Source organism: Heloderma suspectum, chromosome 3 (genome assembly GCF_057233095.1).
Source record: "Heloderma suspectum isolate Gila_16-S chromosome 3, 16-S_ref, whole genome shotgun sequence".
In the NCBI taxonomy this organism is placed as follows: Eukaryota; Metazoa; Chordata; class Lepidosauria; order Squamata; family Helodermatidae; genus Heloderma; species Heloderma suspectum.
The window spans coordinates 304,535,489-304,562,986 of NC_139460.1; positions in this window are offsets into that span (position 1 = coordinate 304,535,489).

The following is a 27,498-nucleotide window of genomic DNA, read 5'->3' on the forward strand; positions in this document are numbered from 1 at the left end:
GTGGCTATTGTGTTGGACTGGGAGTCAGAAGATCCGGGTTTTAATTCCCACTCGGCCATAAGGCTCAATGGGTGACTTTGGGCCAGTCACAGACTCTCAGCCCAACCTACCTCACAGGGCTGTTGCTGTGAGGATAACATGGAGAGGAGGAGGATAATGTAAGCTGCCTTGGGTTCCTAAAGGAGGAACCCAAATAAATAAATGCATACATACATACAGGGCCCAGGACAGGCTGTCATTGGGGGGGGGGGGTCCAGCAGCTTCCTGAATGGGCCACATGCTACTGACATAGGGTGGCTAATTATGAATTGTCCAAACAAGAGGATGAAGGAGGACACTGATTTGCATAAAGTGTGCATGTGTTAATTTATATGTATAGGTGAAAATGTAGAAACCATTATTATAATTTAAATAGAAATACAGTATATCTCACCATACTCTGGAAGACTGTGACCAGGTGACCTGAATGCTGGCCTGTTCAGTCTGCTGTTCAGGGGCTCACAGTTGATGGGCAACAGTTCTTATGGTTCTTTACCTTTAAACTGGAACTGGGCAGGATAGGATGCCTTCAGATAGGGGGTACCTTCAAATAGAGGACTTTCCTTTGTAAAAGAGGGCTCGTGGCCACACTGGTGCCCTGCCATTTTTTTTTTTCATTTACCTTTCTCCTCTTCTCCCTTGCCCCTTGCGTTGGGCACCAAACCAAATCACACACAAACTGTTATCTACATATGGCCTTGGAAGGATGTATTATCTGCAAGGTGTTTGCATGATTAGCATTTCACTAATTAACTTCAGGGGGGAAAAGGGAATTGGGTGGGGAGAGCAGATGCAGTAGCCTAAAAAAAGACACACAAAACACCATCTTGAATTGCCTGTACAAAGGGAGGTTTTTATCTCACCCAGCTCAATTAGGTGTTTACCTGTCTGTGTGGATTGAGCCTGGCAGTGTGCCGAGTAATTCTGCAGGGGATTCTCGGTTTCTTACACACCTTTGCATCAGTGTACAAAGATAAAGCTCAGCTGTGGGATTGTGCTCCTGTACTGTGGCTGGTTTGAAAGCCTGCTACAACACCTGTTGTATTGCACAGGCATGTTCATGGAGGAGAAAGAGACGAGGAAAGAAGTCTTTGGAACATAAACCATATAGTCTGAGTTATTACATTCTCCTCATGTTTCATCAGCCCATGTTTCTGTCTTCCTCTTTGACCAATGCTGTCAGTGGTCCAAAATCTGACAGCAGTACACAGAAAATTATACACAGCTCAAGAGGAAAAATACACCCCACAACAAGATCTCTGCTTAAGGACATAGAGACAAAGCAGCAATTACTTTAAATCTGAACCTGGCAACTACATCATTTGCTGATTTTTACTCTAGAGTAGGCAGAGCAGGTCTGATCTGGATCATAAATTCCACCCATCCCCATGCAAGGCCCCAATCCAAACCCCTGTGTGCCTACTCTAGGGAAAAATGGGGGAGGAGTGCAGCAGCTAGACACAGGTTTAAAGTAATGTCTGCTTTGGCCCACAGGCAACCTGTTTTGGTAGTGATGGATGTGTGGGATCAGAGAGTTTTGCTGATTTCTGTTTCTCATCCTGTCTGGCCTGGAACATCTGTAGGGATGTCAGAGAATTCCGCCACGGATCTCGGTGAGGCCGAATGCCAGTGCATTCGCCCCCCCCAAAATCTGTGGCAGAACGGCCTGCCACCCCCCCGCCCCCCCGCGGATTCCCCCCGGGACGAGACTTACCTGGGGTGGATCTTCCAGGTGGCGGCGGCTCCGGCGGTGGCTCCAGCGAAGGTGGTGGCGTCGGCGCGTCTTCTGACTGGCTGCCACTGCCACCATTTCCAGGCTTGGGGGGGGGGGGGAATGATAGGCTGCATAAAGATTTACGTAGCCTATCATGGCTAGGTTTTAAAAAAAAGAAAAAAAAGACATGATAGGCTACGTAAATCTTCAAGAAGCCAATCATGGTTGGGGGTGGGTTAAAAAAAAAAACGCATACGCCAATAGCGGCGGCTACGGCCGCCACCATTTGCGTTCCTTCTTTTTGGCCATCTTAATCTACATAAATATTTACGTAGACTATGACAGTGAAAATCAAGGGGAACATAAATAGCGTAGCGGGTGCTATTTGCGTCCCTTTTTCATTCACCATTTTAGCCTACGTAAATCTTTACGTAGGCTAAAATGGGGAATCAAAAGGGGACGCAAATGGCGCCCACTACGCTATTTGCATTCCCCTTGATTTTTGCCGTCATAGTCTACATAAATATTTACGTAGATTAAGACAGTAAAAAGAAGGAACACAAATGGCGGCGGCCATAGCCGCCGCCATTTGCGTACGCGTTTGTGTGTTTTTTTACCCAGAGCCCTCCACGGCCAGAAATCCGGCTGCGGACGGCTCTGGCCTGGCCAGGCCGGGCCTGGCCGGCTGCTCCGCGGAGCTGCCGTGGAGCACAGCTGGCCGTTGGAGGATTCCGAGGGGGAGGAATGGAGCGCCTCCCCCCCCGGCCAGAATTCTGGGGGGAGGGACGGAACGCCTCCCCCCCCACCATCAACATAATCCGCGAAAGGTAAGTCACTTTTGTACATCCCTACATCTGAGTACTCAAGGCTGTGTACCATTTAATGGCATGGGTTCTCATGCCGCTTGGTGACACAGCTTGGGTTGCAGAGTTCTGCTAGGGATCAGACCTTAACTAGGGATCAGGTTGGGTCAACTTTCTCAGGAAGCAAGGTGGAAAGAGATGAGCACTGCAGAAAGCTCCAAGTGGGGCTGGAAGCCAGACAGGATTGTCTGTATGTTGCTCCAATGATGATCAAAGCAAGACGGAAGCTTCAATAAGGAGTGACTGGCCTTTAGGCTGGTTAGCTCCACCTCTACATTGACTGAGGCTTTGATCCTTAAGGAGGTCTTCCAGAAACCTTAGGCTGCAATGATGTGGGAGTGGTTGTGACATGCTGGTGCCTTCATAACTCAAGTCCTAAAAGGCTAAGGACAGTAATACACCCACTTCTGGACACAGGATGTCCAACCTTTGAGGTTCCTCTGGAAAAGTGGGTCCTGGGGAGATGATGCCTCATGACGTATTCAAGAAAAAAAATGGGCTCATAAGGTAGGAAGACCTCATGAACTACTAAGGAATTGAACTTAACATCTAACTGTTTTGAAGATAATGGGTAACTTATATGAACTAGGGATGGACAGATCGATCTGTTTACTTTCTGTCCCTTTTGCACATTTATCTGCAATGTTTTATATCCACTTGAAAATTTGCATTTAAATATGTTTAAATATGTAAATATTTTTAATTTGTTTTCTCATGCAATACACATTTCTAAATGTATTTTCTCTCAAAGCATGCATTTCTAGATGTATTTTGTCTTAACATACACATGTTATTAATATTTGTGTACAGTTTTTGAGCAACAACTGCATTTTTTGGTGTGGTGACCATAGAAAGTTTAGGTGTGGTGACCATAGAAAGGATATTATAGACCTGGAAAAAGGGCAGAAAAGGGCAGCTAAAATGATCAAGGGGCTGGAGCATTTCCCCTATGAGAGAAGCTTATAACAACTGGGATGGTATAGCTTGGAAAAAAGGAGGGTAAGGGGAGACATGATAGAGGTCTACAAAATTATGCATGGTGTGGAGAATGTGGATAGGGAGACATTTTTCTCCCTCACTCAAAATTCTAGAACCCAGGGGTCCTCCCATGAAGCTGGTTGGTGGGAGATTCAGGACAGATAAAAGGAAGTACTTCTTCACACTCCACATAGTTAAACTATGGAACTCGCTACCACAGGATGTAGTGATGGCCACCAATTTGGTTGGCTTTAAAAGGGGGTTAGATAAATTCCTGGAGGAGAAGGCCAGCAATTGCTACTAGTTTTGATGGTTATGTGCTACCTCCACTATCAGAGGCAGTATGTCTATGTACACCAGTTGCTGGGGAACATGGGCGGGAGGGTGCTACTGCACTTGCGTCCTGCTTGTAGGTTCCTGGTTGAGATCTGGTTGGCCACTGTGTGAACAGAATGCTGGACTAGATGGACCCTTGGTCTGATCCATCATGGCTCTTCTTATGTTCTTATCACAAAAGTCGGAACACTGCAAAATCTGGAGGATCATTACATTCGGATCAGCACATTAATCCAGGAGGTGCAGATCAGGCCAGTTCAACAATTTTTGCATATAGACAATGAAAGAGCTGGTCTGATATGCAAGGCTGTTCCAGATATTTGGGGCTGAGATTGCTACAGAAGAGTGAAAAAATGTCTTCCTGTGCTAGCATATAACAATAGCACACCATCAAATAACAAGAGTGGGAAGAAACACTTTACTTTTATATCTTCATCAGTAAGTGTTGTTTTAACACAGGCTGTGACTTTCATTCACTCAGCCTTTTATTAGATAATTGGATTTTATGTAGCCACATTATTGCAATTAAATGGGACATTTCTCATCCTTTGCAACTTCCAGTTCATTGAATGCTCTACTCCTTGCCTAACCTAAAGAAAATTCATTCTACCTTCTAAATATTGGAGAGAGTGCTACTATCTCATTGCACTAAAGCAGCAAAAACTGATAGCCCAAATGGAACACAGTAAGACTTACTTCTGAGTAAAAAATACATAGTATCAGGCTGTAAGAGTGACAGAATTTCCTACATGCCTGAGTATTTTTCCTATGCTTAGCTCCTTGAGAGGTGTGTTAAGTGTGTATCCTGCATGCTTAATCCCTCACCCATATATTGCATGTATGTGACTAGACCTCAGTATGTAGGCTCACTTCCTTGAGTTACCTACTCTCGTTATGGAATCACTTCTTGTTGTTGGAATAGTCTCAGCCTCAGCTTTCCCCGACTGTAAATAGATAAAGGTTTTTTAGATGCTTAATTTCTTTACTTCATAATGCATATGTGTGACATAATGCATATGTGGTTCATGGCATTGGTCATTTTCTTGAGCAATCTGCTTTGCATGTAGGATATTTTCTGATCTTTGATTGTAGCAGAATTGCATTCTGGATTGTCTTGTGCTCTCTGAGTGCCTGATATTGTGTATGGCTGATATTGCCAGTGGTAGGGGACCCCTGAACATATGGAATAACTACACACCATTCTGCCCTGGGATGTGCAGACTTCACTTCACTACGTAACAACACTTCTTATTTCAAGAGATCACAATTGTACTGTAACTAAGTTTCCCTTAGCTATTACCAGTGATACCACCAAATTTTGTAATTGGTCAGCTTGTTAGGTCAAAATTCATGTGTTTGTAATGTTCACCTTCATAGCAAGGCTGGATTGCTGTCTTAGGTATTCATTATTAATTTTAGAAGAGATTGTGACTTTTGAAGCATGCACAGTCTGCATATAAACTATGACATGTCTGTGCATGTGATGAGTTGGTTGGTTTAACCTGTTTCTTTCAGGAGGGAATGTGATGATGTCACTTTAACCCTTTAGAGAAAGGTCAGCATTTGAACTCTTTCCACAAACCAATCATGTTCAAAGAAAGAGCCGCATGGGTCATATACACCTCCATATACTGATCCATCCCTCTCTCCTCCATATACCAATTGGTGATGGCAACTAAACATTATGTAGGCAGGCCATGTGGCAACAACCAATCAGGAAGGGATACATAATGTGGTGATGCATGACATCATGATGCATTATGTGATTCCAAACTACAGCTCCCAGGATGCAGTCTGATATTGTGCATGTGCAAAAACTCATATACATAGAATAAGATCTTGAATTCAAGGAGAACTCGCATCTGAGATTACATAGATGCATTTGCTACTGTCCAATAAAATAACAAATTCATTTGGGGTAAGTTATCCCATTACCACCTTTACAGCATTTAGCAACTGAAGCGAAACATAGTAAGCATGCCTTTTGCACCTTTAACCAGAGTTTCCCTTTAAAAGAAAGGGAGATTTATTTTTCTGGAAAGCAAAACATCAGATGTCATGCCAAGATAATCATATTATTTTATCTCAGTGGTATTTCATTATATTCCTTTCCCCACATAATACGGCACTGGGGTAAATATGGCTTAAAAGCAAACCAAGATGCATTTAAGACCTTGATCATTCTAATTTGTCCCTTAAGACTGAGCCCAGTTGAGAAATGGAATGCATGACAAATGGAGCCAGCTTCTTAATTTGGAACCAGCTTAAGTGGAACCAGCTTCTTCTAATATTGGAACCAACCAGCTTCTATTGGAACCAGCTTCTTATATTGGAACCAGCTTCTTCCTTGGCATGGCCTTAATGACAGTTGCAGCATCTGGAAAGGGGTTGATAAGAAAATCCTGTTACAATGGTGCACTTTATTATCACGATTATTATTTATTAATTTGTACCTCATGTGACTTTAATTTTGATTCAATCTTTTGGTTAATGTGTACATGAGACTGCAGCATTCTTTTCCTTTATTAAAGGAAAGACTTTCAGAAGACCTATGGTAAATAGGAATCCAAGTGGAGAGTTCTGTCATGTCCCCTTGCAAGCTGTTCGAGCTGTAGAACTGGGGCCAGGGCCAGGGTAGGCATGGTTGGGCACCTGCTAAGAGGCCACACTTCAGCAGGGGCCCACTGACAAAAGCCCCCTGGAGTTGCTCCTCTTCTTCACCCCTCTCGGATGTATATGTGAATCAGAACATAGCATTCCACCGGATTTCACAGTTCTCTGACTGTTATGACATAATTCCAGGCAGTTCAAATGTACCAGAATTCACATTTAAGTGCATATTTTAAGATGATTTGTTTTTCCGGTTGCAGATTAATGAGGAAACAGAATAGAATGGAATGATGGGCAAAAACATATGATAGGGACAAACATAGACATATTCACCCATCCCTAGCAATGGGGAAGGAATTTTTCCAGTTAAAGGACCTCAGCTAGACCTCTGCCTGTGACCTTAAAAAATGCTACTGTAAATCAGATGATAGAATAGTGGACTAGATGGTCCTGACGCATTGAAGGTATCTATTGCTCTGAGTAGTGAGACGTCCCAAGAGCGGTTCTTCCTGAGTCTGGTTTTCTTTGGATGTTGTACAGCAGGGGTGGGGTACCTGAGTCTTCCAGATGTTGTTGAACTCCAACTTCCATCAGTTCCAGTCAGCATGTCCAATGGTCAGGTATTATGGGAGTTGTAGTCCAACAACATCTGAAGGGCCACAAGTTCCCCATGTATGGAGTATTTGTAATATTTGTTTGATTTACAAAGATACAAATAGGCAGTGGAGGCTGGTGGCTCCTATGTCAGTGGGGCAGTGACTCCACTCTGGGTTTCAGCCAGATCCAGTCAGAATTCTAAAGGAGCTATCCAAGGTGTTTTGCAGTGCTTTGAAATGGGGAGCTTTTATCTTGCTATTAAGTTTGATTACTTGTGGATGTTTGCGTGTCCTTTAGATGATGTAGTCAACCTCCAGGGCATCTCCTGCACTAAATGACCTTTATTCCATTTTTTAAAAGTTCAGAGAAAATGGACTAACAAATTGTAGTGCTTGAGTTCCACTCAAATTGCCTTGTGAAAAGAGGAAAACCCACAATAAGAGGAGTTAGACCACAGCGCCATCTAGCAGCTGTATAATGGAACATATTGAAGACTCAGATATGGGGGGAAAGGAGGTGGAAAGCGGGGAAGAAAGTACATGTAAACGGAGCCTGTCATAAGAATATAAGAAGAGCCATGCTGGCTCAGACCAAGGGTCCATCTAGTCCAGCATTCTGTTCACACAGTGGTCAACCAGCTGTCAACCCACCCAGTGTGGAAGCAATTTTCATGAACCACCCAGAGAGCTTCAGCTATGGGGCGGTATAGAAATATAATAAGTGAATGAAATGAATGAATGAATGAATGAATGAATGGTTCTGACTGAAACCTGGAGCGGATTCCCCACCCCATCAACATTGGAGCCAGCAGCCTATGAAACAGCAATGTTCCTGACAAAGTGTAGCCAAACACATACCCTGGATTTTAGGAAAGCCAGTTTTAATAAACACAGAACAATGATAAGTAAGGTCCCATGGCAAGCAACTCTAATGAGAAAGGAGTCCAAGATGGATGGGAGTTTTAAAAAAGGAAATTCTAAAGGCACAATTACAAACAATTCCAACAAGAAAAAAAGGTGGAAGATAGCAGAAAAAGCCAATGTGGCTTCACAAAAAGCTTAGAGATGACCTGAGAACAAAAAAGGACACATATAGGAAGTGGAAGGAAGGCCAAGCGACAAAGGAAGAGTACAGGCAGGTAGCACAGAATTGCAGGGATGGCGTCAGGAAGGCTAAGGCTAAGAACGAGCTGAGGTTAGCAAGGGATGCTCAAAGCAACACAAAGGCTTTATGATGTGTGCATAAAGATAGAGGAAAGAAATGGTGGTTCAACTATTAAATAAGGATAGCAAAATGCTAACATGACAAAGAAAAGGCAGAAGTGCTCAATTCCTACTTCCATTCAGTCTTCTCCTGAAAGAGGGTCTATGACCGCCCTGGCAAAGGTGAAGTACAGGCTGAAGGGGTAGGATTGCACCTTGAAATTGATAGGCATATGGTCAAGGAACACACTATTGCTTTGAATGAGTTCAAATCTCCAGGGCCAAATTAACTGCACCCTACAGTAATCAAGAAACTGGCAGGAGAGCTCTCAAAACCACTGTCTATTATCTTTGAGAGACCGCGGAGGACGGGTGAAGTGCCAGATGACTGGAGGAGGGCTAATGTTGTCCCTATCTGCAAAAAGGAGGAACCTCGGAACTACAAACCAGTCAGTCTGACACCAAACCCTGGGAAAATCCCAGAGCCAATTTTAAAGCAATCCGTCTGTAAGCACCTTGAAAACAATGCAGTGATTACTCAAAGCCAACATGGATTTGTCAAGAACAAATCCTGCCAGACTAACCTGATCTCATTTTTTGATCAGGTAACCTCGCTTGTGGACTGTGGGAATGCTGTGGACAAAATATACCTCGACTTCAGCAAAGCTTTCGACAAAGTGCCCCATGATAACCTGATGAGCAAACTAGCTCAACGTGGGCTAGATGAAATAATGATCTGGTGGATCTACAGTTGGCTGCACAATCAGACTCAAAGAGTGTTTATCAATGGGATCTTCTCAAACTAGGGAGAGGCAATGAGCAGGGTACCACAGGGCTCAGTCCTGGGCCCAGTGCTCTTCAACATTTTTATTAATGACTTGGAGGAGGAGGTGCAGGGACTACAGATCAAATTTGCAGATGACACAAAATTGGGCAGGAGATCTAAGACTTCGGAAGACTAGGGGATGTACAAAAGTCACTTCCCTGGTCCCGCAGCTTGCTTTGCGGTGGGGGGGAGGCGCTTCGGTTCTCCCCCCAAAGTTCAGGCCAGGGGGGGAGGCACCCCACCTCACCCGGCCGAAATTCAGGCCGGGGAGAAGTGCCCCATCTCCCCGGCCGCGAAATAAAAAAGTGAATGTAAAACACACACACACACACACACATGTGATAGGCTACGTAATGATTTACGTAGCCTATCATGGCTAGATTTCCAAAGTCAGCTGTGATAGGCTATGTAAATCATCACGTAGCCTATCACGGGTGACTTTGAAAAAACAAAAAATGCGTGTACACAAATGGCGTGCCCATGGGCGCCGCCATTTGTGTTCCTTATTTGGGCCCGGGTAGTCTACGTAAAGATTTACGTAGACTACCCGGGCCCAAATAGGGAACACAAATGGCGGCACCCATGGGTGCCGCCATTTGCGTACGCGCTTTTTTTTTTTTTAAGTCACCCATGATAGGCTACGTAACGATTTACATAGCCTATCATGGCTGACTTTGGAAATCTAGCAGTGATAGGCTACATAAATCGATATGTAGCCTATCACGTGTGTGTGGTTGTTTTTTTTTTTACATTCACTTTGTAATGGCGGCGGCAGCAGCCGGTCGGAAGACTGGCCGCCACCCCCGCCGAAACGCCGCCAGAACCTGCTGCCGAGAGGGACATTCGAGGGATGTAAGTCCCATCCTGGGGGGGTGGCAGAGAATTTCACCGCCAATTTCAGGGGGCCGAATGCATTGGCATTCGGCCTCCCCGAGATTCATGGAGAAATTATCCGCCATCCCTATGGAAGACAGAAACAAAATTCAAAGTGATCTTGATAGACTAGAGTGCTGGGCAGAAAACAACACAATGAAATTTAATAGGGATAAATGCAAAGTTCTGCACCTAGGAATAAGAAACCAAATGCACAGTTACAAGATGGGCGATATTTGGCTCAACAATACTACAAGTGTGAAGGATCTTGGAATTGTTGTAGATCACAAGCTGAATATGAGCCAACCATGAGATGTGGCTACTGTCAGGGTGGACACTGAGCCCATAGAATCCCAGAGTAGTTCTGATTCTGAGGAAGAGCAGTCGCTTCTGGGAGAGGAGCGCGCTCCTCTTTCCCAGGGCCCACAGCTGACGGAGATTCCTCCCACCAACATTTCTAGATTAGATAGCAGTCCAGGGAGTGACCTAGATTAGATAGCAGTCCAGGGAGGAGGTGAATCTCCCAAGAAGCCGGTTGGCGTGCAGACAACGGCTGCCCCCAGAGGATCCAAGGGAAAAGGGGAGGGATTCTCCCTAGTCCTTAAGTTCAGGGGTCTGCCAGTAATTCCCTTTCAAACGGGGACCAACTGTTCCAACTTAGGGCATAGGTACTCTGCTGCTCAGATCTAGTTGCTACCTGTAGAGTTGTTAAGTTGTAAAAGAAGAATAAAGCTTTGAAAGGAATCCCTTTGTCTGTGTCTGGACTTGGCTACTGGATTAGACTGAGAGAGGCCTCCAAGGAGCCCTTGACAGCTTGGTCCCCGTTCCTCTTTTTTCTCTCTCTCTCTCTCCTCTCTCTCTCTCTTCTCCTATTGCCTTATGGAGGATGCCGGGAACCCAGAGGTGCAAGCTCTGGCGCAAGAGAACCAGATGCTCCGTTGCTCAACTGATGGCTGCCGTGCAGAATCTACAGGCGGCATTTCAACCCCCTCCAATTCCCCCCCCCCACCGCAAGTGCCCGGTGGCTTTGCCAGAGAAGTTTTCTGGTGAGAAAGGACTTTTTAAGATTTTCAGGGCCCAATCAGAGCTGTACATGCATCTTAGACCTGAGGATTTCCAGACGGAACAGGTTTGTGTGGGTTTCATCATTAATCTAATGTCAGGCATGGCAGCTAAATGGGCTTCAGGACTCCTGCTCGCTAATGACCCCCTGCTCGGGGACTATCAAGGTTTCATGACAGCCATGGCACATTTTTTCGGTGACCCCCTGCGCACGCAGATGGCTTCTTGGGAGATTCACCGCCTCCAGCAGGGCAAGGACTCAGTTTCCAGCTACACGACAACCTTTCGCTTGCTGATGCAGGATTTACAGTGAAATGATGCTGCGCTAGTGGCTCAGTTTTTGGATGGTTTGAACGATGAGATCTCAGATGAGTTGGCACGCATGCCCAGCCCGCCTACTTTGGAGGAGCTCATCCAGACCTGCCTTCAGATAGATAGTGGGCTGGAGGGGCGCCGGCAGACCCGGCGGGGTGCCGGGGGCCGGGATTTCCCTCCTCCCATTCCCCCACGTTTCCTGCCTCCTCCCCCACCCCCTGCTCCGGTGCTGGGGGTGGAGGAGACCCCGATGCAGCTGGGGGCTACCCAAGCCTCACTGCCGCCAGAGGAACTTGAGCGCCGGCGAGCTGAGCGCCGATGTTTTCGATGTGGAAACCTGGGGCATTTCGCCAAGACCTGCCAAGTTAAATCCACAGCTCCGTTGCCTCCTCCTCCTCTCCTTCCGCCTCCTCCTCCTCCTCCTCATCCCCAGGCCTGACTAGACTGCCCCCCAAGCTTGTTGGGGGCCTCCAGTGTGGGGGTCAGTTCCCCACCGGGTGGGTGCCTTCCCCAACCCCCCCACCCTCCCATCTACTGTTGCATGTTCACCTCCGCTCCTCACAGCGGGGTGGGGTGGAGGCCTTAGCTTTAGTGGACTCGGGGGCTACGACTAGTTTCATGGATGAGACCTTCGCCCTTTTCCACAAGATTCCTACCCTGCCCCTTCCTGCCCCCTTGGCAGTGCAGACCATTGATGGGCGTCCTCTCTCTTCGGGCGAGGTGACCCGTATTACAGTTCCGCTCACTCTGCGCACCCAGTCCCACGTTGAGCAGATTCAGTTTCACTTAGCCAAGGTTCCCTTATACCCAATCGTGCTGGGTGTTTTCTGGCTGTCTAAGCACAACCCTCAGATTTCTTGGGGGCTTCGGCAAGTGGAGTTTGCGTCTCCCTACTGCTGGGAGCATTGCCTCACGGAGGAGGCGCCAGTCCCGGCCCAGGCATTAACCCTTTCCCCCCCCCTTATCTGCTTCTGGCAGTCCTTCAGCTACCGTCATCCTTCCAGAGAAGTATGCAGCTTTTTGGGATGTGTTTGACAAGAAGGAGGCTGACCAGCTTCCCCCCCAAGGCCTGGCAGCAGCTGCAGTGCCTCATTCTTGGGAGGAGCTCCTTCTCTCTGCACAGCCTCAGGATGCTTTTGTTCGCACAAAGGTGGAGGAATTGGGGCTAGCGTCTGCCCCCCCCACTCCACCCCCTTCTCTTTGCGAGGTGGCCTGCTTTACCATTCCGGCTGGGTCTATGTGCCTTCTAGACCCCTCCATGAGAGGGTCCTCCATCAGTGCCATGACTCCCCTACAGCTGGGCATTTTGGCGTTGCCAAGACCCTGCATGGAGTGACAAGGGATTTTCGGTGGCCTCGTGTGTGTCAGGACGTCAAGTCCTATGTCGCCTCCTGCCCAACCTGCCAGCGGGCGAAGGCCCCCTCAGGCAAGCCCACAGGCTTGCTTCACCCCCTGCCTACCCCCTCAGGTCCTTGGAAACTGTTCTCCCTTGACTTCATCACTGACTTGCCTCGCTTACACGGTAAGACTGCTATTCTGGCGGTGGTGGATTTGTTTTCTAAGATGGCCCATTTCATCCCCTGCTCTGGGTTGCCCACAGCCAGGGAGATGGCAGAGCTGTTCGTGGCGCATGTTTTCCACCTCCACGGATGTCCCAAGGGTCTCATTTCTGATAGGGGGGCCAATTCACTGCCCATTTCTGGAGGGAACTACTGGCGTTGCTCCATCTGATGCTCCGTCTTTCCTCCGCCCACCATCCACAGACGGACGGTCAGACCGAGTGCACCAATGCGACTCTGGAGCAATATCTGCGCTGTTACGTAAATTAACAGCAAGATGACTGGTTTTCCTTGCTGCCTCTCGCAGAATTTGCTTATAACAATGCCTGCCATGCTTCCACCCGCCAAACTCCATTTTTTGCCAATTTTGGTTACCACCCCAAGGCCTTCCTGTCCACCCTAGTTCCCTCTTCGGTGCCAGCAGCCCAGGACTTTTTAGAGGAGTTGCGAGCAGTACACCACCTCTTACGGGACTCCCTCGAGCAAGCCAAGACAGCCTACAAGGCCTCTGCAGACTGGCGGCGCCAGCCGGGTCCATCTCTGCAACCCGGGGACTGGGTTTGGTTGTCCACCCCTCTCACTCGCCAGCAAGGAAGCTCGTGCCTCGCCGCATGGGGCCTTTCCAGATTACGGCCCAGATTAACCCTGTTGCTTTTCACCTGGCTCTCCCCCCCCTCCATGATGATCCATCCTGTTTTTCATCGGTCCTTGCTGTCCCCCCTGGTTTCTGGCGACCCTCATCACTCAGTCAGCTCCCCCCCACTGCCAGTGCTGGTGGAGGGGGAGGAGGAGTTTGAGGTTGTGGAGATTCTGGACTCCCGCCTTTCTCATGGCCGCTTGCAATATCTGGTGGACTGGAAGGGGTACGGGCCTGATGAGCGATCCTGGGAAACCGCGGAAAATGTGCATGCTCCGTTGCTGCTGAGGTGCTTCCACCAGCTGTACCCCCACAAACCCGGGGCCCCAGGGGAGGAGCACGAGGGGGGGCCTCATGGGAGCAGGGATGATGTCAGGGTGGACACTGAGCCCATAGAATCCCAGAGTAGTTCTGATTCTGAGGAAGAGCAGTCGCTTCTGGGAGAGGAGCGCGCTCCTCTTTCCCAGGGCCCACAGCTGACGGAGATTCCTCCCACCAGCATTCCTAGATTAGATAGCAGTCCAGGGAGTGACAGAGCACGGTAAGTAGACTTGGTGGACGCGAGACGCCGATGCAGAGAGCGGCGCCAAATGGAGGGCGCAGAAAGGAGGCGTAGTGCCCGGTTGGCACGCAAACAACGGCTGCGCCCAGAGGATCCAAGGGAAAGGGGGAGGGACTCTCCCTAGTCTTTAAGTTCAGGGGTCTGCCAGTAATTCCCTTTCAAATGGGGACTAACTGTTCCAACTTAGGGCATAGGTACTCTGCTGCTCAGATCTAGTTGCTACCTGTAGAGTTGTTAAGTTGTAAAAGAAGAATAAAGCTTTGAAAGGAATCCCTTTGTCTGTGTCTGGACTTGGCTACTGGATTAGACTGAGAGAGGCCTCCAAGGAGCCCTTGACAGCTACAAAACAGGCAAATGCTATTTTGGGCTGCATTAATAGAAGTATAGCTTCCAAATCATGTGAAGTACTAGTTTCCCTCTACTCAGAATTGGTTAGGCCTCATCTTGAGTACTGTGTCCAGTTCTGGGCAGCGCACTTTAAGAAGGATGCAAACTGGAGAAGGTTCAGAGAAGGGCAACAAAGATGATCAGGGGACTGGAAACAAAGCCCTATGAAGAGAGACCAAAAGAACTGGGCATGTTTAGCCTTGAGAAGAGAAGATTGAGGGGAGATATGATAGCGCTCTTCAAGTACTTGAAAGGTTGTCACAGACAGGAAGGCCAGGACCTCTTCTCTATCATGCCAGAGTGCAGGACACAGAATAATGGGCTCAAGTTACAGGAAGCCAAATTCTGGCTAAACATCAGGAAAAACCTCCTGACTGTTAGAGCAAAATGACAATGGAACCAATTACTTCGGGAGGTGGTGGGCTATCCCACACTCAAGGCATTCAAGATGAAGCTGGACAGCCATCTTTTCAATGATGCAAGGATGCTTTGACTTGGATTCCTGCACTGAGCAGGGGGTTGGACTCGGTGGTCTTATAGGCCCCTTCCAACCCTACTATTCTATGATTCTATGAATGGTCCCCCAGAAAGCCTGTAACAATATATTCCCAACCCCCAGAGGATAGCTAAACAACTGCTGTTTCCTCTCTGCATTTTTCATTCTTTCCCCCCTCTTGTTTCTGATTATTTCATGGCTGGCCCAGCAATTCTGCCACCTATGCATGAAAATGTTGCACAGATCCAAAGACCAACTTCAGATCATCACACAAGATCTTACCCAAAACTCTTCTCTCCCTCTCTCCTTTGCACTGTGCTCCTTGGAGCAAAGCATTTTTTGCCAGCTACATAGGACTTTTAGGCACATAAGCATGCAGTAATTCTAGCCAGAATCTTTATGCAATAAAACAATCTCTAATATACTTTCTGAATTGAAGAGCCAAGAGTAGTCAATAAAATGGAAGAGGCTGTGTCACACCAGGAAAGCATCAACATTTTTCATCCACTGGGAAGCTTCAACACAAAAAGGAATATGTTGTAATGAATTTATATAACTGGCTGCCCAAAGTTACATTTTCAATATGGGTTTCTGTTCCTCCAACAACACCAAGCTCTTCAACATTACTCCTTTAAACAGCTTCTGTCATGGACCAGTGATGCAGTGTTCTGTTTGTGGAAGGGAAAACAGGCAAAAGGGTTCCCCAACTCCATTTTGCCCTTTCCTTCTTACAGACTTTTCTGCTGCCACCAGATGGAAATCTTTTTCTCTCTGGCTGCCTCCACCAAACCAGCCTTAAAACTATCTGGGTCTCAGGGTTGGCTATCAGATGTGGGAAGCGGAAACCCAAAAAGAAAAGAGACCAGAAAACTTTAAAACATCAAAGTTTACAATTTTACTGAAGAAAAGTGTTAAGAGGAAATGGTTTTAAAATCTGAATGGATACACACAACACACACATAAAACTATAGGAACAATGGGGTAATAAAATAACACAGGATAAACACATCCAGCTAACCTGTGTCCCTATTTTATCCTGGCTCCTTTTCCAAGCAAAACCTTACTGTCATAGGCCCAGCACTCTCTCAGCTAGTTCTCCAGGTTCAGCAGCTCTGACTCTCTCTTTCCTCTAGGACACAGGGCTTCTCTCTCTCTCTCTCTCTGCCCCAAGGCTTTTATATCTTAATATTCATTTTTTCCACCCTGAATTCCAACCAATCAGGAGGGTGAGGTTCTGTTGTGTTGTTCACTTTTGCAACCTAAATTGCTGTCTCCTAAATTCTTCCTCTGACCTTCTGTTGAAACTCCTGCAAACCTCTGGCTAAACATTTGACCTCTAACTATTAACCTTTGGACTGAAACTGACCAACACATGGAGAGAGAGAGAGAGAGAGAGAGAGAGAGAGAGATGTAACCCCATAATATACAATAGACAAACTAAATACAAAAATGGATGACCATTCTGTTCCTTCACTGCTTCACAGGAATTTATCTAGATAAAATTAGTCAAGGCCATCCATTTGGGATGAGCACGTTCCTCCTTTTCTCGGACAGGCCACCTCTGCCCCTGGGTGGAAGAAGGCAGAAAGCACCCCTCACCAATCTGTGCAGGGACCTTGAAGTCCAAAAGCCATCTTCTGTCTGCTCTGCCCATTATGCAGCCAGAAGTAGGTTGAAAGACAGTGGAAAAGAAAGGCAGGGAGGGTGCTTTTCCCCACAATGCCTCACTCCGCCGCACCCCTTTATTCAAATTGCTGTTGCAGCAATGGAGGTGAAAGACTGGGTCAAGCCAACTGGCTCTCTCTGAACTTTAAAACAGTCCTAGGGCATTCTGGCCTCAACACACATTGGGCTGTGTGTCTATCCAGGCAGTTACTCTCTAAACCACTTGTGTATAACTCGAATCTTCATCTTTATTTAACATAACGTATCATAAACAGTAAACAGCTAATAAGCACAGGATGAATACCTAGTAATGGAAGGATGAGGAATGGATGAGCTCAGATGGATGAAATGAATAAACCAGACAGATTAGTGGGAATGACTGAATTAGACAGATGAGCGGAAATGGTTCTAAGAGGTAAAAAAAAACAATGTAAGGCCAGTCCTTCAGGCTGCAACCCAGAGCAACAGCAGAGAACAAAGGCTGAGGGAGGTTTCTTCCACTGGAGGCTGGTGGCTCTGATTTCATTGGGGCTGTAAATCCATTCTGGGTTCAGTCAGAACCAGACAGAGCTCTAAAGGAGCTATCTGAAGTGCTGGACCTATTTGGGGCTAGGGTTCAGCACCTTGGATAGTTCCCTTAGAGGTCTAGCTAGTTCTGACTGAAACTCAGAATGGATTCACAGCCCCACCGAAATCAGAACTACCAGCCTCCACTGGTTTCTTCCAAACTGAGGAAGAGCTGGTGCAAACTTGATAGAAATTCTTCCTAGAGACAATTATTCAATGCATGACATCAGAGCATGATCAGTTGCTAACAGATACAAAAAAGGCAAACTAGAGCAATTACAGATGTATAGCTTAGAGGGCAATAAAGCAAAATAACATAATGTCCAGTTGGAGCAAAACACAGGGAGTTCTGATTTTGAGAAAAAAGAGCACTTCCGATGGAATTTTAACTTCCTCACCCCCCCCCCGCCACCCCTTGCAATTTTCTGAATCTTAATGGGTACCTGTATTTCCCCCCCCCTACTGTCCATAGAAAGTGTTACACATTGACAATAAGTTCTTTGCTCTGTACACATCATTTCCATGTGAATTCTTCCATAGTCTTGAGGTTTCTTTGGTTTCCTCCATGTTTCTCCAAATCAATTTTGGAGGGATCTCAAAGCAGCATTTTGTTCGCTCAACAAATTAGCTGTGATGAAATGAATGGCTATGGATTTGTAAGCACTAATTTGTAATAATTACCTGGCATCCCTTCTTGCAAATAAATGGGCAAATGTCATCTGTTTCCAGCCAAACATAATTGCTGTGAGAGCATTTCATTTTATGGATTTGGTAAGCTATTGATAAAAGTCTATGCAAACTTAACCTGTCAGAGCCTTTGTGGTTGCTGAAGAGCCTTCAGGATTGGCAGATAAGCAATAGACCTACATTATGAGAACTTTTGGTTAAATGCCAGTTGATCTATTAAAATTCTGCTTATGTCTTCTCAGTATATTAATAACTCTAACAAGAATAAACTATGACATCTCTTTTCACTCTCTTTATCCAGAGCATGACAAGTTGTGGAAATACACTTAGATTATATGCTAAAGATGGTGTTTGGTGCAAGCCTGAACTATCAATGCTTTCCTTCTTCCCTTTTAGATGTGTGCTTCTGCACAGTTACTGCACAGTTACATGTCATCTGGGAAGGAAAGTGATTAGCAAGTTTCCAGAGAAGCAACAGAGGCATGAGTAAAACTGAGGGAAGACTGGAGGCAAAAGATGGGTTAAGATGGACTAAGCAGCTAGGAGAATGGAGGCTTTAGCAAAAATCAACTAGTCTTAATGCATAGCCAATGCATCCCAGAGGGAGGATTGAAAGGCCAGGCTGAAAGTAATTGAGGATCTTAGGTAGTCTATTTGATACATGGTGGTCATTTCAAAATCCAGACAAGATGGAGGTCGTCTTGGTCAGTATACAGCCCTAGCCAGCCTGTTCTGGATGATTAACATGCTCTCTGAAGGACTAAGTATGCAGCCTGGAGGTATTCTTGGATCCAGTGCTTCTCTTAGATGGTCAAGTGGTGATAGTGGCCAAGAGCACCTTTGCCCAGCTTTGTCTAGTATACCAGTTGCATCCCTTCCTAGGGAAAGTGGATCTGGCCATAGTGATCCATGCCTTTATCTCTGCATGTTTAGACTACTGCAATGTGCTCTATGTGGGGCTTCCCTTGAAGACTGGCTGGAGATTTCAGCTAGTGAAAACTGTGCCAGCCAGATTGCTATCTAGCATATGTTTTAGGACACTGGTCTCAGAACAGCTGCTCTGGCCTGAGATGGTCTGAGCTCAGTTCAAGGTGCTGGATCTTACTTACAAAGGGTGGGAGTTTTTAAAAAAGGAAATTCTAAAGGCACAATTACAAAGAATTCCAACAAGAAAAAAAGGTGGAAGACAACAGAAGAAGCCAATGTGGCTTCACAAAAAGCTTAGAGATTACCTGAAAACAAAAAAAAGGGACATATATAGGAAGTGGAGAGAAGGCTAAGCAACAAAGGAAGAGTACAGGCAGGTAGCACAGAATTGCAGGTATGGCTTCAGGAAGGCTAAAGCTGAGAATGAGCTGAGGAGGTTAGCGAGGGATGGTAAAAGTAACAAAAAAGCTTTCTTCAGCTACATGTCATGCATAGTAAAAGACAGAGGAAAGAAATGGTGGTTCAGCTATTAAATAAGGATGGCAAAATGATAACAGATGACAAAGAAAAGGCAGAACTGCTCAATTCCTACTTTTGCTCAGTCTTCTCCCAAAAGAGGGTCTATGACCCGCCTGGCAAAGGCGAAGTACAAGCTGAAGGGGCAGGAATGCAGCTTGAGATCGATAGGCATATGGTCAAGGAACCCTTACATTGCATGAGTTCAAATCTCCAGGGCCAGATGAACTGCATCCTAGAGTAATCAAGGAACTGGCAGAAGAACTCTCAGAACCACTGTCTATTCTCTTTGAGAAATCATGAAGGATGGGGGAAGTGCCAGATGACTGGAGGAAGGCTAATGTTGTCCCTATCTTCAGAAATGGTAAAAAGGAGGAACCTGGGAACTACACACCAGTCAGTCTGACACCAATCCCTGGGAAAATTCTGGAGCAGATGATAAAGCAATCCATCTGTAAGCACCTTGAAAACAATGCAGTGATTACTCGAAGCCAACATGGATTTGTCAAAAACAAGTCCTGCCAGATGAATCTGATCTCATTTTTTGATCAGGTAACCTCGCTTGTGGACTGTGGGAATACTGTAGACATAAGATACCTCGACTACAGCAAATCTTTTGACAAAGTTCCCCATGATATCCTGATGGGCAAACTAGCCCAAAGTGGGCTAGAAGAAACAACCATTAGGTGGATCTACAGTTGGCTTCAGAATCAGACTTAAAGAGTGCTTATCAATGGGATCTTCTCAAACTGGGGAGAGGTAATGAGCAGGGTACTGCAGGGCTCAGTCCTGGGCCTAGTGTTCTTTAACATTTTTATTAATGACTTGGAGGAGGAGGTGCAGGGAATGCTGATCAAATCTGCAGATAACACAAAATTGGGTGGGATAGCTAATACCCTCGAAGACAGAAACAAAGTTCAAAGTGATCTTGATAGACTGGAGCGCTGGGCAGAAAACAACAGAATGACATTTAATAGGGATCAATGCCAAGTTCTGCACCTAGGAAAAAGAAACCAAATGTACAGTTACAAGATGGGGGATACGTGGCTCAACAACACTACAAGTGAGAAGGATCTTGGAATTGTTGTAGACCACAGGCTGAATATGAGCCAACAATGTGATGTGGCTGCAAAACAGGCAAATGCTCTTTTGGGCTGCATTAATACAAGTATAGCTTCCAAATCCTGGGAAGTACTAGTTCCCTTCTACTCAGCACTGGTTAGGCCTCATCTAGAGTACTGTGTCCAGTTCTGGGCACCGCACTTTAAGAAGGATGCAGACAAACTGGAGAGGGTTCAGAGGAGGGCAACCAAGATGATCAGGGGACTGGAAACAAAGCCCTGTGAAGAGAGACTGAAAAAACTGGGCATGTTTAGCCTTGAGAAGAGAAGACTGAGGAAAGATATGATAGCGCTCTTCAAGTACTGGAAAGGTTGTCACAGAGAGGAAGGCCAGGATCTCTTGTCGATCATGCCAGAGTGTAGGACACGGAATAATGGGCTCAAGTTACAGGAAGCCAGATTCCGGCTGAACATCAGGACAAACTTCCTGACTGTTAGAGCAATACGACAATGGCACCAATTACCTAGGGAGGTGGTGGGCTCTCCCACACTGGAGGCATTCAAGACGAGGCTGGACAGCCATCTGTCAGGGATGCTCTGACGTAGATTCCTGCACTAAGCAGGGGTTGGACTGCATGGCCATGTAGGCCCCTTCCAACCCTACTATTCTATGATTCTAACCCTGAAAGAGAAGGGTGCCAATTACATGTACATACTTATGTAGCAGCCATATCAGGGGTCAGACTAAGTAGCCTCATGCAGTCTCATGCTTCATGTTCTTGCTGAGCTCTTTCTCCCTTGAATATATTGTTATAAGCTGACGAGACACAGGAATTCCTTATCTTGTCAAAGGTCATACAATTGTATATCTTGTTCTCTGCTGTTCTCTTCTGTTCTCTCCTTATCATGGCTACCCTATAACCCAGTTCTTGTATTATAAACAATAGTGCTAAGAGAAGAAATGTTGAGGATTGCAACCCCATGCGGGAGGGAGAGGAGGAGCCGTTTCATATGTGTCACAATGTCTATAAAACCAATGTGCTAATGTAAATCGGGGCTTCTGGCTCTTTGGAAACGATTCCAGCCTTAAGCCCGCGCGTTAAATAAAGAATCTCTTTTTCCTTCACTCCGTGGTCTCTCTGACTCTGGGTTCTGCAACATAAATGGTGCCGTGACTCGGATGTGGCAGGCTCTGAGCCAGACAGGTGGCAGTTGCCTGCTCTTGATCGCCGCACCGGGAAGACGAGCTCGGCGCATGCCTCCCTTTCTTGGCGCCACCGACCTTTTTGTCGAGTGAATGGGAGAAAGCCTGCACCGGGATCGCCCAAACGGCAGTGAGCGGCAAGAGAACCTTGGGAAGCGGAGGAAGGAACTTGAGCCCTGCCTGTATCGCAGCTGCAATTGAGTTGAAACCCACATTGGAAGCCTTCAGGAGAAAGGCAAGTATATGGGAAAAAGAGGGCCCCGCCTTTAGGGAGAAAGGCCACTGGGCAGAAAAAAAGAGGGCCCCGCCTTATGAAGAAGGTCAGTGTTGGTGGTATACGTATACAAAAGAACCTACTCCTTGCGGGTAGAAGGGGGGCCTGATCACACCCCCGAGTGGGCGCCAGTACCTAGCACGCCAGTACTCAGTAGGAAGCTGAGGAAGCTGGGGAAGCCGTTTTCCGCTCTGGTAAAAAGTGGGAAAAGTGGGTGGCAGGGACATATGGATGCAGTGGAGAGAATGATTGTGTGAGTGGCTACTGCGGTTTCTGACGCATACCGTTGACCGTCCGGGTGCCCAGGCCAGTAGCAAAGTGCGTGGTATAAAAAATCCTCTTGTGTCGGCCAGTGAGACCCCTTACTCACTGACCAATTCCCATTCCCTAATTGTGTCTGTCTTCAATTTAAGAGGGAGGCTATGGGTGGTGGGGGAAGCAAACCTTGCACCCCCTTGAGATGTATGTCAAACAAAGAAAGAAAAAGGTTTTTTAAAAAAGATTCAGAATAAAGAGAGAAAACAGCAAAAAGCTCAAGGTCGAGCTGAGAGGAAAAAAAACAAGATCTGAGGCTGTTAATTAGAAAAATGTTGCAGGACAGTCTGGCTTTTAACAAAGCGTGGGAGCGTGAGAGTGTAAGGCCGAAGAAGTAGCTGTTAGCCTAGCGCGCCGAGAGAGGGGGGGCAGGAAAATTGCCCACAACGTTCTGAGTTGTGCAACATCATCACCTCGCCTAATTGAGATGAAATCCCTAAGAAATGGAAACTGAAAATGAAGACCCAGAAGATGAAGGCAAAATAGAAAATAAAGGTGAAGAATCAGCCCCCAGAGCACAGGCTAGACCCCTCTTCTAATGAAAAGTGTGCCATAAGACTGTCCCAAAGCAGAATGAAGCGGAAAGACCACGTTGAAGATCTCTGTCAAGGTAACCGTGTTTAGCTTTGAACTGTGTTAAAATTGCATAGAGCCTGTAGCTACTGACCATCAGCTATATGATTTCTGAAGAGCGTAACCATTAAGCTTTTGCCGTGGGATTCCCTGCAATGAAGAAATCTCACTGATTTGAGTGTCCAGTGTTACACTGCCTAAGTGTGTGTGCTAAAGAGACCGAGAAACCAGACAGCATGTTCCTGGCCAAGCCAAAATCACGCTACTGAAAGCTGCAATAAACTGTGTAAGCTGGGAGACCCAACCTGATTGAGAAGAAAAGAAGATATTGGAGCAACTGTCTTAAAAAACAATGAGATCTGTGTAGCTGGCTGGCTGACACTGTCAGTGATGTTACAACTTTAAATTAAAACTGTTTTCCTGTTTGAGACCCCAGCGAAGAAAGCTGACCCGAGTTATTTGTTGCCCGTGCCAAAGCAAGAATTTGGTGGCCCTGTACCTCATCGTGTCCTGTTTTGAGCTTGGGATTTACAAATACAAACAAACTGAGAAGCCTGCCTTTGAAGTCCTGCAAATCACCCCACCGCCTCCCCGAAGATTAATGGCTGCCTGAAAAATGCAAGTATAAAGCGATGCCCATCACCCCCCAGCGTCCTGAGTTTCGGCACTCAGTGTTTCAGTGCTTTCGTGTACCAGGTTAGAAGAAAAAAAAAAAAGAGTAAGTTTTTAAAATGTCTGTGAGAGAACCTGACAGAAGTAAAATAAAATTTACAGAGGAGTTGCCCAAGTTAAAGCATCATGGCTAGAGAGCTGAGCTGTGCCGCTCTGTTTAAACAGAAGCCTTGCTAAAAAGTTAAAGGCCCTTGTCTGTCAGAAGGGGTGTAGGGCCACACTTTCCCTTTTTAAACTCATGCAAAAGTAGAGAGCCCTTGCTGGAAACATCGCATCTTCATTGCCCAGAGCCTTCACTGTTTGCCTCCATCATCATCTGGGCTTTTTAGAGACACTCTGCACATGAACTAAAATTTTAAATTGTCAAAGACTTGCCATGGACAGTGCTGTGAAGCTTTTGATAAACTTGAACTCTCATCGCTGTGGACCGTGTGTCTGTGTTTGTAGTCAGCTCAGTGTACAGCAGGCTGAGTTTGATCTATAACTTTTAGATTTCCTTCTGCCAGAACTCATGCAGCATAGAGTTGCCGATGCAAAAATGGTGACCTAGAACTCTGCGTGTGTGGGTATGCCTGTCCCTTGATTTTAATGAGCCCTGAGCTTTCAGCCAGAAGAGCAGTATAATTGCTGGATCTGCTCCATCATGCCTTACCATGCAAGAAGTGTTTTCCATTCATTGTGTTAAATTGCAGAAAAAGTTTGTTGTATATATTTTATGATTTCTTAGATATCATAAAATATATGTGATATTTGCAGATTAGTGTTAGTTGCAACTCCAAATGATACTAAGTGTGGTTCCCAATAGATGACAAGAAAAGAAAGACAAAAGCAAGTAGAAAAGAAAAAATAGAGAAAGTAGAAGACAGATAGAGAAGAGAGAAAAAGAAAAGGCAAAAGGCAAAGAAAAAACATTTGTAAAAAAAGAAGCGTGGCCATAGTTGCCCCCAGGGTAAATTAAAAGCAGCTGATTGTGCCTGGAGCTTATTACCTGGAATAAAGTAGCCACAATAATGTAATAGTTCTTTAAGATAAAGAAAATCTAACTAGAAGGAGAAGAACAACCTATCCCAAATGTGTGTCAGTGGGACTAGTGTAAGGCAGAAAGGTTTAAGTAAGTGAGTTTAACTTAAAAAAAGACAAATAAAGAGACAAGGCTGGTGCATAGAGCAGAAAGTTTTATATAAAAAGTTTGAAACATGATCTGCAATACAGGCAGATCAGCAAAGAAAAAGAAAGCAAAAGAGAAAAAATTTGTCTTCCCATACTAATAAATAAAAGTGTTATCAAGCACTTTGGGAAGCGAAGTTGTTTACAGGAAGCTGTGCCTGAGAACCAAACACTTCTAGCCTATGCTGAAAATGCTTGCTAGTGTTATGGGTAACATGTATGGTATAAAACCCATTTAGCGCAATAGCTCGTGGTTCAGAGAAGCTGTCTGATCCAACCATTAAGTACGCCTGTGTGCTGTAAGTTACCCAATAAAGTCTCCTTGTAAGTAACCCCCCCCCTCGCTGGAATCCCAAAACACAAGTGCGGCTAGAGCGCCTCACCCAGTATCAAACCCTGCTGTTAAAAGCCATGAAAGGCAGGTATAAAGAAGTCAATTAATATGACCAAAGTGTCTAAAGTGCTGCAAGGTGCCACCAAGGCCCCAGAGCGTACTTGGAGCGTCTTTCAAATGCCTATCGCCAGTATACCTCCCTCAACCCAGAGGCCCAAAAAGACGTGGACGAAAGGAAAAAAAAGAAGACCCGGCAGAGGCAGAAGATTCTTAAAAAAAGAACCAGTGTGCCCAGTGTAGACAAGATGGACATTAGTGGCATGAATGCCCAAATAAAATAAATCAAATACACAAAGGAGAAAACCAAAGGGGCCAGAATGGGCGAAGAGAGAGACAGCTTGAGAGGGGCCGTGACATTGACTGTGAGGGGCAGTGACATTGACTTCATAATTGACACTGGAGCAGCATCAAAAGCAAGAAACAAGAAGTCCAAACACTGAGCAAAGGTCTTCAAGCCCAGCCTCGCTTTGTCTTAGAAAATAAGCCCCCAATTCCCATCACAGAAGTTCATCCTTTCCAACCAAGAGTTAAAGTATGAGTTAAAGAGGGAAAAATAACCCTTTGACTCCCAGATGGAAAGAACTCAGAACTGTCATACTTTCCACCCCCGCAGCTATGAAAGCAGCTAGAGTTAAACCCTAGATACATTGGACACGAGTCAAGAGAGCGAGAGGGGGAGTGTAGACTGTAAACAGAAATCCTGAAAATCCTTTAAAAATCATTCTGAAAAAGCAGTAAGAAGACTCAGGCTAGACCTTACTGGGGACACACCGGGAAACTGTCCCCCTGTGTACGGTCAGACCTGCAACTGGAGAATTGAAGAAGGGGACTAGACCCTACTGCAGCTTGCCAGGTGAATAGCTGCCCAGCGTACGGTCAGATCCCAAAGAAGATCAAACATGCGTGTTGTAGTGTTAGTAGTGTTGCATTGTGTTTCCTTAATAAGGTGCAAAAAGGGGGGTCTGCCCCTGGAAAAAGAAGTTTGTCCCAGTGATTTGCTGATAATTACTGGCTTCACCTGGCTAACATCACGAGAGTAAAACATTTTTGTTTGCCAAGAGGTATACCTGCAAACAGGCTTATTAGCTCTTGCTTAATACCTGTCTGTAGACATCCTGGAAAAATTCAAAAAGATACCATGTTAAAAGTTTATGGTGTAAGTTTAACTTATTCCCAAAATGCTAATTGGGGCGTGGTTGCAAAGATCCTACCCCCTACAGAGTTCACTCTATGCACCCCCATCATTGCTGAAACAAATGCTACGTGTGCACAAATGCTTAATTGTCAAAAAATTTTTCCAGAAAATACAAAGCTATCCCTGGCCCCCTTCCACTGTAATAAAATTCAAAACATATCTTTTAATGATGCCCACATACTTTTGCCTCATGGATAGTTTTAGACATGTAATTCCCGCACTTGGTCATTCATTCCTGCCAACTTGTCTGATAACCACCCATGTTGCCTCAGCCGCCAATTGAACTGGTGCCAATTCTTCCCCTGTAGCCCGAGAAAATCCGTCAACGGCAGCCTCGAGCACTCCAACTAACTAAAAATTGTAATAGTCATGTGCAGTTATATTCTGACTCAGAAAAATTGGCCTTAGCAATGTCACTAGTTGGGGTTCCAGGTTTAGCCTTGGCTAATGGTCTAAAGAACAACTGGTTAGCTTGCAGCTTAGCCAAAAGCATAAATGCCACCTCACGAGCATTGTCATTGTTAAATAAAGAGTTGCGTGATCTAAGAGGTGCAGTTCTAGAAAATAGAGCTGGTATAGATTACCTCTTCCTTCTTCATCATTTAAGTTGTGAGACACACCAAAAGCTCTGTTGTTTTAACTTAACTAATAATGGCAATGCTGTAGATGAACAGATCAACAAGCTGCACAATATAGTAGCTAACAAAACAATAAGACAAAACAATTAGCTCAATTAGTTAACCCCTTGGCTTCCAGATCTTAGCTGGCTTAAAAGCATTGTTCATCCTAATTCTACCAGTATTGTTCATAAAAGTTCTGTTATGTCTCTGCGTTCCTTGTCTTATAAGCTGTTTAACCAATCTGTTTTATGTCTCAGCTAGTAAAACTGCTGCCCTCTATGCTCTAATAGCCCAACAAGAGGCTAAGTAATATGTATGTCACAAAAAGCTTTGTATAGTTATCAGAAATGCTATAATTGTAATGAAATTATGCATTTAAGGGGGGAATGTAGCAGCCATATCAGGGGTCAGACTAAGTAGCCTCATGCAGTCTCATGCTTCATGTTCTTGCTGAGCTCTTTCTCCCTTGAATATATTGTTATAAGCTGACGAGACACAGGAATTCCTTATCTTGTCAAAGGTCATACAATTGTATATCTTGTTCTCTGCTGTTCTCTTCTGTTCTCTCCTTATCATGGCTACCCTATAACCCAGTTCTTGTATTA